We start from the raw sequence: 13,909 nt of genomic DNA on the forward strand, positions 1-13,909 counted from the left end.
CTTTGGACATGTTCAAAATATCATTTCAGACCCTTTTTAATTGGTAGGATTGGTTGGGAGTGTCTAATTCAAAAGTTCATTTTTGTACCACACTTGAAATTAATTCACGCCATTCCAAAAATGCCATTTTGATTGGTGATGTTTTGGTGAATGATGATGACATATTTGGAAAGAGCGGATCAAATGTGATTTGTTGCAAAAAACCCCACCCAATTTGGCCAAATGGTTTGAGAGATATGGCCTTTTGAAGTTCAAAAATTTGTGAAAATGATTTGATCATAACTTGCCAACCATACATGGGAATTGAGTGTTCTTGGACTTTTTGAAAATGGGAGAACAATATCCTCAACTTTCATGTTGGGCAAAAATTCATTTGAAGCTTGTATCATGATGTAAGTTTGAGGATCAAGACTTTCCATTTTTGGCAAATTCCAATTACAGGTCAACTTTCTATTTTTGGAAATTTCTTGTTTGGCTTCAAATTCTTCCATGATGATGTTTGACATGTTATATGAGGCTTATATGGACATGAACGAGGCCTCTCAAACCAATTCCCACCATCCAATCACTGATTAAATGCACAGTTGACCAACAGTTGACTTGCTAGGGTTTCTGGTGGACTTCACACTGACTGATGACTTCTGAGCAATCAAAACTTGACCAAAACACTTCAAAAGGACCCCTAGGTCATGTGAACATGTTGGATCAACCCTAGGGCCTTGGCTCAATGAAAATTGTACTTGCTTGCTTGACTGACTGATCTCCTGACCAGTTTGACCTAATCTGACTGATGATCTTGCAGTGGACCATGTTATGTTATGACCTAATATGAGAATGCATGTACAATGATAGGTGCAAATTTGAGGTGCTACAGCTGCCCCTATTCAATCAACTGGGAACCCGAATGGATGAGAGCAACGGCTGTCAGACTTTCAGGGTAAACAGGGATTGAATACTAAGAACCGTAGAAATTTGCACTCTGCTGGGAAAATAATTCACACCGCCTGTCAGGATCGGCAAAGAAACAGTCTTGAAACAAAAATCCGTCTGGAACGAAAAAGAGAAATCGGCCTGAATACCGAAACAGAAACGTCGACTTGGATACCAAAATAAATGGTAACACAGGGATAACCAAGGCCTGAGCGCCGCTCGTCAGTCTGAATACTGAGCATCGGTATATGAGAGATTTGGTGTCGATCTGAAACATCGGAAATTGGCCTGGACGCCACATTCGGTCTGGATTCCGCCTCGGTCTGAACACCGGAAAATTGGCCTGAGTGCCATAAGTACATCGACCTGATCGTCGAAAACTTCTTCGGTCTGAATACCGGAAAATTGGCCTGAACGCCACTTCGGTCTGAATACCGGAAAATTGGCTTGAGTGCCATAAGTACATCGACCTGATCGTCGGAAACTTCTTCGATCTGAAAATCGGAAATTGGCCTGAACGCCACTTCGGTCTGAATACCGGAAAATTGGCCTGAGTGCCACTTCGGTCTGAATACCGGAAAAAACATAAGTACATCGACCTGATCGTCGGAAACTTCTTCGGTCTGAATACCGGAAAAAACATAAGTACATCGACCTGATCGTCGGAAACTTCTTCGGTCTGAATACCGGAAAAAACATAAGTACATCGACCTGATCGTCGGAAACTTCTTCGGTCTGAATACCGGAAAAAACATAAGTACATCGACCTGATCGTCGGAAACTTCTTCGGTCTGAATACCGGAAAAAACATAAGTACATCGACCTGATCGTCGGAAACTTCTTCGGTCTGAATACCGGAAAAATTGGCCTGAGTGCCAAAGCGTGAATTGGTTTGTGTTCCAAAACACTCAACATCCTGAAGTGGACATTCGATTCCACAAGAAATACGAATCTAACTCGACTGGGGATAACAATCGAAAGATTGACCAAAGAGTGCATGAGATATATTATCTATAGCCGTCAAAACGTAGATAATACACTCGCATGGAAGATTATCCATAACCGGGTTGTAGGTTGTTAAATGAATAATCGACCGACAAGAAAGGCATGGGTACCAGGACTAGGTATGCAAAGATGACCAATCAAAAGAGGATAAAGTTGCTAACTCGGAGCAAAATACCCAAAAGAAAGGGGAAGACCCAATGGGGACAATACTGCTTGATCAAGGCACGTATCCAGAGGGAAAAGAATATCAACACCGCAAAGAGGGGATTACATCTACCGGTTTGTAGGCAGAAAACCACAGAAAAGTAACCAGTCATCGATAGGATGAGCACAAAGGGTTAACCCCAACAAGGGGATGAAAGTGGGATTTTACAACTACCAGCTAGTAGGTAGAAAACCACAAAGATAGGACTTACAACTACCGGTTTGTAGGTAGAAGCCAACAAACAGAATGAACCACAAAGGTTACCTCTGCTAGGGGGTGAAAGTGGGATTTTACAACTACCGGCTTGTAGGTAGAAAACCACGACGATAGGACTTACAACTACCGGTTTGTAGGTAGAAGCCACAAGGATAGGACTTACAACTACCGGTTTGTAGGTAGAGGCCCACAAATTCCGCTGAGGATAAGATGAACGAGTGCCGGTTAGTGAGCAACTATTCATTTATGCCCCAGGGAAGCACAAGAAACAGTCAATGGGGAGCCAATTTAGGATCGATCCAAAAAGGCAGACTGAAACAAGACTCATCCTAGTGAGGAAAGAACTCAATAGGGAAAACCCATCCCAATGTGTGTTGGGAGGGAACGGAAACAACCGTCATCCACGAGGATGTATCTCAGTGGGGAAATGGCAGGAAAGGATAGACACTTTCTGCTTAAGGGGTTGGCTCTACATGGAGAGATCAGACGCACCCATATCTGCTAGGGAGGATCTACTAGAGAGATCTGTATCAACAAATAGCAGGAGACAACCATCAACAGATACACGGCAACAGCTGCATCATGAGTATCCGAATGCTATGATTATGCATGTATGCATTACGCATGATGAATGTATGATGAATGCTGACAAACAGACATGTAAACACACAGGTCCAGGAATCAACCATCCGGTACAACTCTTCCGGAGGGAAAACCAAAGTCACCAGAGCCAAGAAAATCCACTGGAGACTGGGATATCAGGGAACAAACACCATCCTGCGGGGAGAGGAGAAGACTGCTCTGCTGGAGAGACGAACGCTAACGTCTTCAGTAAACACTTTGCTTGGGGAACTGCCCCAAAAAAGTATTTCAACAGCAACCTTGCTGGGAATGCCCCACGGTAGGGCTCAAACAAACTTATACTGGAAATGCCCCACAATAGGGCTAACAGGGACTTGGAGGAAGAATGTTGTACTGCCGGGAACGCGAAGGTGAACAATTTCAACCAACACTGCACTGAGCAACCTTGCTGAGGAGAAACCAAAAGAGATTCTACAGGAAAAAGATACAGTTATGCTCGAGATACGAACAAATGTCTTACCTGTTGGTAATCATACCACCCTCGGGAGAGTACTGTGGGTCTCCTAAGTATCCTTCCATCATTGTGAATGTTCACTTTGTTTAAGAACAATTTTTTGAAAAATTTGTTTATTTTGAAAACAATGATACTTTATCAATTAAAAACATGCAAAACATTTGTTGAGTCGAAACAAATAAGAGTGTAAATAATTGGATAAAAGCTCAAATTGATGTGATGGAATGGTAGTCTGCAAAGGGCGAGACTCCATAGATCTGTACAAGTTTGAAATCGGTGATATATATTGGAGAGGGCTACATTGAACATAATGACCTTTCCTCTACCATTCCGAATTTTCGATGTATTCGGAGCTTCGGTCGACGACAGATCGAGAATCCCTGACGGATGACAGATATAGAGCACAGTCTTGTCAAGATGTAGTTACTTGCCAAATCCCTAATTTTTGCCTAGATTGCCCCAGTGTGAGGTGATCAATCTAGCGGGATGCAAATTCTTTTTTTTTTTTTCAATTTTTCAATGTCTCTAACTTTTGCCTGGATTGCCCTTTCGGGTTTTCAATCCACCGAGACGCTCCTTTTTGCCTAAGTCGCCCTTTGGGGGTGTTCGACTTAGCGAGCTATTCTGCTTCTCTTTTTTTTTTTTTTTTTTTTTTTTTGCTTTAGGCGAAGTATTTCTTGACTGCATCAGAATTCACAGGACGAGTGAACTTCTTTATCCATCGTTGTAAGTGTCAAAACATTGCCTGAAAAGGCTCTCCTGACAACATATGGACATTCATAGCTTGGGGTTCACTTGCCCCTGGAATCGGGCACGAAAGACAAGACTTTCTCGAGCACAAGGTCCCTCGGAACACACGAGGCTTGACCTTCTTGTCGAATGCTTTCATCACTCTCTGCTGATATAACTGACCATGACACATGGCAGTTGATCTCTTCTTTTCGATCGAACTCAGCATCAGTCAACTTGGGACTTTGAGTGTGCTATTTTTCTTTTCTTTCTTTCTTTCTTTTTCTTTCTTTTGATTTGGGTTTCTTTTGATTTTGCACCCTCCTCTTTCTTTTTTCTTTTTTTTCCTTTTTTTTTATATGCCCCAGTTGGCTGTTCTGCTGATTCTCGAGATGCAGCTGAGTGATCTTCTTTTCTTGCTCAAGAAGTCGGGAAATACCGTCAAGAATCCCCTCAAGCATCATCTTCTTCCGCTTCGAATACAGGGAATTCAAAATTGGGAGATGACGTCCGATCATGATGTTCAATGGGTTTGAGAAACAACCTGCATAAAGATTTTGAGTATAAAAAGCTCTTTGAAAATCAAACAAGACAATCGTTATGCAGATGAAAAGATTGCTTTTATTCTTGTTTTTTTTTTTTTTTTTTTTAGGGTCTTTTGTGATCACCAATTTCATGCAAAAAGCGAAAAGGGAAAACAAATGGAAAAACAAATGTTTAACATGAATTTATTTGAATGAAAATATCATTGCACAAAATGTTGCCAACAATGTCATCACTTCTCCTTTTGGCATGGGAGAAGGGTTTTTTAAACAAAGTGATTATTACTCTGACTTATGAACAACTGTAGGAAAGCCCACAGTGACCCAATTGCGATAGATCCCACCGGGGATGACAAATGTCAGTATCCTTTGCATCAGCAGCTTCTGCTTTCTGAACAACCCTTCTGAAGAAAAGTCGGCGCCAGCCCAGGACTTGTTATCTTCAAGCTTGATTATCACGGGGACCCAAGTCTTCAAAGTTCAGAATACCTGAACTCACGAGGTCTTGAACCTTCATCTTCAACTAAAAGCAACTATCCACATCATGACCAGGAGCACCCGAATGATACACACAATGCTGCTCAGGCCTATACCACCACCGAGGGTTGACGGGTATAGCCGGCGGGTCTCTGGGAGTAATCAAGTTCCGCTCTATCAACGAGGGATACAGCTCTGCATAAGGCATAGGAATTGGGTCGAAAATGATCCTCTTCCTCTCATTACTTGTAATGGCTTGATTACCATTGTGAGGCTGGTAAGCCTGCTGTTGAGGACGATGTTGCTGATGTTGATATTGCTGAGCTGGCCTTCTCTGCTGTTGTGGAGTTTGAGTTGCTGGAATAGTCACGGCAGCGACCTGACGATGTGGTCCTCTGTTTGCACTCCTCCGACGGTGCACAACATTTGTTTCACTTTCTCCCCTTTTGGGTGCCCCAGAGGATGGCTTATTAGAACCGGAAGAACTTGAAGAGCCAGGATGGCGAACCGGAGTGCGGGTTGCTCTGACATTAATAGTCTCTGCAGCAAGAGGTTGTTCACTGATTCTGATCCCCCTCAATTCATCACCCACGGCATGATCATTGACGAGAATAGTGACAGCAGCATTCTCATGAACGGGTACACCCACTGGTGAAGCACGGTGGACTGGTGGAATCATGGCTTCCAGTCTCTGGGCTAAGGCACGCAGCTCCTCTTGCCCCTGAACAACTCCTTGCATCGTTGTCATGAACTAGGCCATGTTTGCCCTCATCTCGGCCAATTCTGCTTGAACCTGATCCATAATCTTCTGATGATTGAGTCTGGTTGAGTAACGATGCGGTCGGCGGTCAGCAATCCTGTCTCAGTCAAGAACCGAAGTGAGAAGTCGCTCCAAACATGTCTGTAATGCAAGGATGCTATGTGCATGATATGCATGATATGGGTATTATTTTGTCATGAATGATCCTGATAAAGGATATGCGTGTGCGAGTTAACTTTTTTTCTTTTTTCATGCATTATTATACTTTTTTTTTGGAAAATAAACATGCTATGATGCAAATGATGGAGCCAAGACTGGCAGGCTGTGCATCTCGGCACACCGGATCAGAGCTTTGGCTTGAACTTGGAGTCACAATTCCTCTGAAACCCAAAGTCAATCTGATCAACTGGCATCTGAACCCATTCTGAGGAGCCAAAACACTATCTGAGCGAGTACCCTTAAATTCAGCCCAGGGATCCGAAATAAACGGAACCCTCTGATCAATACCAGGGTCGAACCTCCGGCGCCCCAGAAATAAATGTCCATAATTCACAGTCACCACAGTACCGGGAGTCACCAACTGTACCTGTTAAAATGATCAACCCTCCCCACTCACGGGTGTCGTCTAGGCCAGGGAAAGGTCGAGAGAAACGCAGCATAAATAACCTTTCGCAGAATATCATCATATACACACCCGAAGTATGCAACGATAATATCCCACCAGGGTCTGAACTGCTCGTGATATCAATGTTCCGCTAAGTGGCGCATACCACCCGCTTCCCATGAATCACTCTATTCCTAGGTTTCCTAGATTTCACTCATAGCCTGGGTATTGGGCCTTTTACCTCAAGTAACTCCCACCCCAAACAGAGAAACACAGCACAACCAGCAGATGAATATGAATGAATGCAAACATTAATGCAAACAATAAATGCAAACAGTAAATGCAAATATATACAAATGAATGCAATAAATAACAGCACAAAGCAACCAAAGCCCTAACCTAGAGACCGCTAGGAGAGACTCGCTTAGGGAAGACGGACCAGCACAGGTCAACTTCTCAAGATCCCCAGCAGAGTCGCCAGCTGTCGCATTACGCAAAAAACCGGCGGGAAAATAAGAACAACAGAGCCGCCACCGTGCGTTATTTATCCCAAAAGAGGGAAAGGAAACGCTCAGAGTAAACCTGGAAAGAACATGGTCTCGTGACCAAAGAGAGTGGGATCGGGAGTCGGTTATGCGAAGGGAAGGTATTAGCACCCCTACGCATCCGTCGTACTCGACGGGATCCACGCACAAAAGGAAGGAAAATGGTTGCTAAAACACTGCTCACACACACACACTGGCAGAAAGAGACACAAGGAAACATACAAGACTGACTCGGCAGGATATCGCATCCTGGGCCTACTTAGTCTATCAGGCATAGACATCAAAGTCAAAGTAGTTCGGACTGGGGAAACGACACATGCTCGCTAGGATATCGCATCCTATGCATACGTATCTCCTTGGACGAAGGAGAATCAGAGCATTCGTAGCTCGGCTAACACGCACACAAACAAACACACAAAGGCAAATGTGGAGCCCGAATGCCAATCACTGGACTTACATCAGCATCCGAACCAACAAACACACACAGGAAACCAACTGCCAATCACTGGACTTACGTCGGACTCCAACCAGAAAAGGAGAAACAAACTCACACAAACAAAACAAAAAGGGCGCCCGGAGAGATCAGCTCATCTCCTGCCTACGTACCTCATCTGGTATGAGGATCAGGGCGACGTAGTTCCCCTACGGAGGGAAAAGGATGAACAAACAAACTAAAAGGGAGACTAGAGCTCGAGCCTAATAGTTGTCACACCCACAAGAAGAGACGCTGAGACGTCGAAAGGAACACAAAAGTTGAAAGGACAAACTAATAGGGAGACTAGAGCTCGAGCCTAATAGTTGCCAAACACACACAAAAAAAGAAGAAAAGGCGACCGGAGAGATCTGCTCATCTCCTGCCTACGTATCTCATCTGGTATGAGAATCAGAGTTGCCGTAGTTCGGCTACGCAGGGAAAAAGGACTAGCCTAACCAGATAACAGAGGGAGACACAACACTAGGGAGACTACGACTCGAGCCTAGATGTTGTCATGCAAAGTCGTCCCTAAGTTAAGGTTTCTAGCTAACTTGCACAGGAAGCAAGCCTATCCTAAACATGACTCGCACAGGAAGGAGAAGGGTCTCGATTGCAACTAGGGCAAGAGAAAGGGGAGGTCTCAATCGCAACGAGGGCGAGAGAAGAGAATTAGTGTTAGTTGTTAGTCAAACTCGACAAGACATCGCATCTCGTGCCTACGTATCTCATCTGGACATGAGAATCAGAGTTGCCGTAGTTCGGCTAAACTATTCCCGTTGGTTTGTGTTTTAGGAAAGCTCAAGCAAGAAAGGAAGTCCTATACGAAGGAACCGTGCTACCTTAATTGACATGCAAACGAGACTACGCGGAGTCTAGCAAACCTAGGGGATACAATCACACCACACAAGCACATACAGCATGAAATAAACACACCAACAAGGGGCTCAAACATCAAGGCTAGGTTTTAGTCGAGGGGTCATATCAACCTCAACAAACAAACCACTGGAACTGGTGTAATACCCCAAAATTTACCCTTCATTTTTTCTAAAAAAAAAAAAAAAAAAAAAAAAAAAAAAAAAACGAAAAAAAATATTTAATTAAATAATTAATTAATTAATTAATTAATTAATTAAATAAAATAAAAAAATAAATAAAATATAACAAATTATTTTGGACTTGGGTCTCCCTCATTTGAGCCCATTACCCACGAAAATCAGTCTATAAATACTGAGGTTTCAGTAAAGGAGTTACACTTGGAGTTACACTGGGAGATTCACTTGAGAAAAAGGGAGAGAAGCAAAAGTACTCTGAGGTTTCCTTAGAACAAAACCACGAGGAAAAAGATAGTGAGAGAAGGAAACCTAGGAACTACTCTGCAGCAACCTCCAGGCAACTCTGAAAGGTTCATTCTGACTCATAGACTTTCAGCTCAAGCAAACCCTGCCATTTGATTTTTCTTCTCCAATCAGGTTTGCCCTATATCCATCATCTTTATGCCTTTAATTTGAATGCTCTAAATATATGAGGTATTATGGGTGAATTTGATACCCTTTTGATGCATGTGTTTGACAAGAGGTTTAGGCCTCCTACCCTTTATTGCTTTTTGTGAATTGAAAGGGCATGATTCATGTGGTTACATTTTGATTTGAGGGCAAGTCTTGGTTACCCTATTTTGTTTCACTAACCCTTTTGTTGAGTTTTTGTGAAGGCACATGACTTTTGCAGGGATAACTTGCATGGTTTCCCACTTTATTTGTGGGATACCCCTAGAGGTTTCATTCCGATTACCTGTACTGACTCACTTTCTTTGATGGTGTTTAGCTTGGAAGGATCCCTGGGTTTCCCATTCCTTTAACTGATATAGCTTCGGATCTTTATCCGTGTGGTAATTTTTTCCCTTTCTCATACTTTATCGCTTTCTTAGCTGGAAGACCTCGATAGGAGGCAATGTTTGAGCCTCTTGGTGGCATTTTACTTTGAGATACATGTTTTGTGTTTTGTATTCATATCCCTGCAGGTAGCACGGTTCCTTCGTCAAGGACTGCCTTTTTGCCCTCGAGCATCCCAAACCCTAAAACCCAAAGCAACACGTTTACTCCTTCTACTATAGGCGAGTAAGTCTCCAAAGGTCGAGCATCCGGTAGATTGCGTAGTAACGTTGTTCGTCCAAAACCCAATCCATAACCTTGTAGTTAGCCGAACTACGGCTTGCTCTGATTCTCATTCCAGATGAGATACGTAGGCATAAGACGCGATGTCTTAGCGAGCACACATCCCCCCAACTCATAGGTCAGCCGAGCTACGAAGACTCTGATTCTCATATTCAGATGAGATACGTATGCAGTGGATGCGACATCCGCGCGAGTCATTTCTCTTAACCTTTTTAGTAAATAAACACGTTAGGTAAACCCACACCCTTTAGACAAGAACTACAAAAGGGGATCCCATAGAGTACTACGGATGCGTAGGGGTGCTAATACCTTCCCTTCGCATAACCGACTCCCGAACCCAAGATTTGGTTGCGAGACCCCGTCTTGTCCTTTCCTTTTTTCAGGTTTACTTCGAGCGTTTCCTTTCCTCCTTTGGGATGAATAACGCACGGTGGCGACTCTTCTGTCATTTTCTTTCGCCGGTTGTTTTTTCGCGCACTGTATTTTTCAGGTTGCGACAGTTGGCGACTCTGCTGGGGATTTTAAGAAGTTGACCTCTTGCTGGTCCATCTTCCCTAAGCGAGTCCCTCCTAGCTTTTGTAGTTTGTTTGTTTATTGGGTGTTCATGCTTTTGTACAGTTATTTATTTACCTGCTTTACCTTATTACATTGTGTACATATCATTGTTGTATCTGTTTCTGTTGGCTGGCTGCTTGGTGATCTTTGTGAGATGAGTTCTATACCCGAACTCGAGTGCACTTAAGATAGGAGAATGGCATAGTCCTGTCAACTTGTGTGGAGTATTCCTTAGCGAGTTGACTTGCAAGCCCATTCACTTGGTGGAGGTCATGTTGAGATCAATAATGTCACATAAGTAAGTTGTGGTTAGACATTACTTGTTCCAATATAGACCTAAGAAGCCAAGGACCTTAGTTTACCAAACCCATCTTGGCCTATTCGTAGGACGTAGTGCGAAAGTCGTTCAAATGTAAGATTTGATACGATTGTTACGTGATACTACACTCATAAGAGTCTCTCTTGAGAATATTGTTGGAATACGAGTAGTCGTTCCTCTAATAATATCCGAAAGATGGGATTATGACTATGGGAACCTTTTGTAGAACATGTTTGGCAGGTTTAAACCTTAGTGCACTCCTTTTGGGTGGTTCTTAACCTAAACTCCATGCTCGTGACTTGCGACAAACCCTTGATTCATGGTTGATCCGATCAGGTATCCTTAATATCAATGAAACTCGGGTGTTGATAAGGTGTAAACCATAATCCGCCAAAATGAGTGGTTGATATTAAGGATAACATGATCCATCCCATGACCTTTGTTTGGTGTGCTCTTAATTTCTCTCCAGACAGTGCAACCTGACAAATGTTCAAGCAGATACAGCAATCCTGATTGACATGCCACTGCACTGCATTCACATCATTTTGCATCACATCATTTGCATTCATAATCATTCACACATGTTTATCCATTTCTGTGGGGTTTATATCTTCCACTTGATTCTAGTTGGAATTTTCTTGGTCCTCATCAACGGCTTAGTCTTTTCTTACACTGTCTATCAAATGTGAGACTGGAATCAAGGGGGTAGAATACCTTTGGAATTGATAAACATGTCATTGCATTTGCATATTCATTAGCATGTCTTGCATAACAGGTACTGCCGCAGGGGTGACCATTCCAGCTACAGCACCACTACAACAACAACAATCACAACGTCAACCAGCTCAGTATCAACAGCAGCAACAACCAGGTAACAGACCCGCTTATCAACAGAGGCAAAGGATGATGGACCGGCGTTTCGACACCCTTCCAATGTCGTACGCTCAGATGCTTTCTAGTCTTCAACAACTACAGCTTGTGCAACTGCGCACTCTGGCTCCTCCTGTTGGTAGACTTCCGGTGGGCTACGACGCCAACGCTAGGTGTAGCTTCCACTCTGGGGTACCTGGCCATGACATCGAGAACTGCAAAGCTTTTAAGCACGTAGTTCAGGACCTCATAGATTCAAAGGCCATCGACCTTGCACCAGCTCCGAATGTCGTCAACAATCCCATGCCCCAGCATGGTGGTGCGAACGTTAATTTGGTAGAGGGAAAAGCCAAGTCCATTAAGGATGTGTTGAAGTTGAAGACTCCATTGTTGGATATCAAAGGATGCTTGCTGAAGGCCGATGTTTTCCCCGGTTGTGGGAAGGATTGTTTGGATTGTGCCACTCAGAGTGGAGGTTGTTTGAAGCTACAGCAGGGTATCCAGGCCTTGCTCGACAAAGGTATCCTCCAGGTTGAAGATTTGTCTGTCCAAGAGTCTGTGGAAGAGGTTAAAGCGGGTGCCTCTATCTCATCCTTTAAGCAGGCACGGGCCGTGGTGGATTCAGGTGTTGCTCCCGGTTGGGGGCGTCTGTTGGAATTACCAGTGAAAGAAGATAAGTTCGGGATTGGGTATCAGCCAGTTTTGACTTCTACAACACTTCAGGGGCCGATCACTTTCTCCAGTGCTGGCATCATTCAGTATGGTCAACTCTCTGCAGTCAACGAAGAAGATGGGGATAGTGATTGTGACATTGACAACTGGGTGCGTCCGAGGATCCCGGGTGAAGTCATCAACAATTGGTCTTCTGAGGAGATTATCCAAGTCACTCTTCTTGAAGAGTAATTTTCTTTGTTTATTCATGCATATCCAAGTCTTACGTTCCACCCAGGGCGTAATGACTCATTGTAGGGCCCATCTATGTGACAATTGCATTTTTATCATAAATAAAGGACGTCTTTTTGCATTCAAATATTTCGTTCCCTGTCTTTCTATTTTTGCAGTTTTTCAAAATAAAAAAAAATGGCAATGTTTTGTTTAGTTTTCACTTCTTGTTCACACTCATAAGCACATACCATCACTCATGCAGATGCACATCACCGGATCCTATTGATAACGGTTCTGCTATGGCTCGTTTCGACTTTGAAAATCCAATCTTTCAAGCTGAAGAAGAGGGTGATGAAGACTGTGAACTCCCTGAAGAACTTACCAGGTTATTAAAACAAGAGGAAAGGGTTATTCAACCGCATCAAGAGTCTGTTGAAGTGATTAATCTCGGCACCGAGGACACCAAGAGAGAAATCAAGATAGGGGCTGCTTTGGGAGACAATGTGAAGAAAGGGCTGATTGAATTGCTGCAAGAATACGTTGACATCTTCGCCTGGTCTTATCAGGACATGCCCGGGCTGGACACAGACATCGTGGTACACCGGTTGCCTCTCAAAGAAGGTTGTCCTCCGGTCAAGCAGAAGCTCAGAAGAACAAGACCAGAGATGGCTGTCAAGATAAAGGAAGAAGTGCAAAAGCAGTTGGATGCAGGGTTTCTAGCAGTCACCAATTATCCGCCATGGGTTGCAAACATCGTCCCAGTACCTAAGAAGGACGGAAAGGTACGGATGTGTGTCGACTACCGGGATCTGAACAGAGCTAGCCCTAAAGATGATTTCCCATTACCTCACATCGACGTTTTGGTGGATAATACAGCTCAGTTCTCAGTATTCTCCTTCATGGATGGCTTTTCTGGCTATAACCAAATCAAGATGGCACCAGAAGACATGGAAAAGACAACTTTCATAACCCCATGGGGCACCTTCTGCTACAAGGTGATGCCGTTTGGTCTGAAAAATGCCGGAGCAACATATCAGCGAGCAATGGTGACTCTGTTCCATGATATGATTCATCATGAAATCGAGGTTTATGTGGACAATATGATTGCCAAATCTCAGACAGAAGAAGAACATTTGTTGAATTTGCAGAAACTGTTTGAGCGTTTGAGGAAATTCAAACTGAGACTTAATCCGAATAAGTGCACTTTCGGGGTGAGATCGGGAAAATTGCTGGGTTTTATTGTTAGCGGAAAAGGGATTGAGGTGGATCCTGACAAAGTAAAAGCAATACAGGAAATGTCTGAGCCAAGAACAGAGAAGCAAGTCCGTAGTTTCTTAGGGAGGTTGAACTACATTGCAAGGTTCATCTCTCACCTAACAACCACGTGTGAGCCAATTTTCAAATTGCTGAGGAAGGATCAGGCTATCAGGTGGAATGAAGATTGTCAAAGGGCTTTCGAGAAGATAAAAGAGTATCTACAGAAACCTCCGATCCTTATACCTCCAGTTCCTGGGAGACCTCTGAT

The sequence above is a fragment of the Lathyrus oleraceus genome, chromosome 1 (assembly GCF_024323335.1).
Source record: "Lathyrus oleraceus cultivar Zhongwan6 chromosome 1, CAAS_Psat_ZW6_1.0, whole genome shotgun sequence".
Lineage (NCBI taxonomy): Eukaryota > Viridiplantae > Streptophyta > Magnoliopsida > Fabales > Fabaceae > Lathyrus > Lathyrus oleraceus.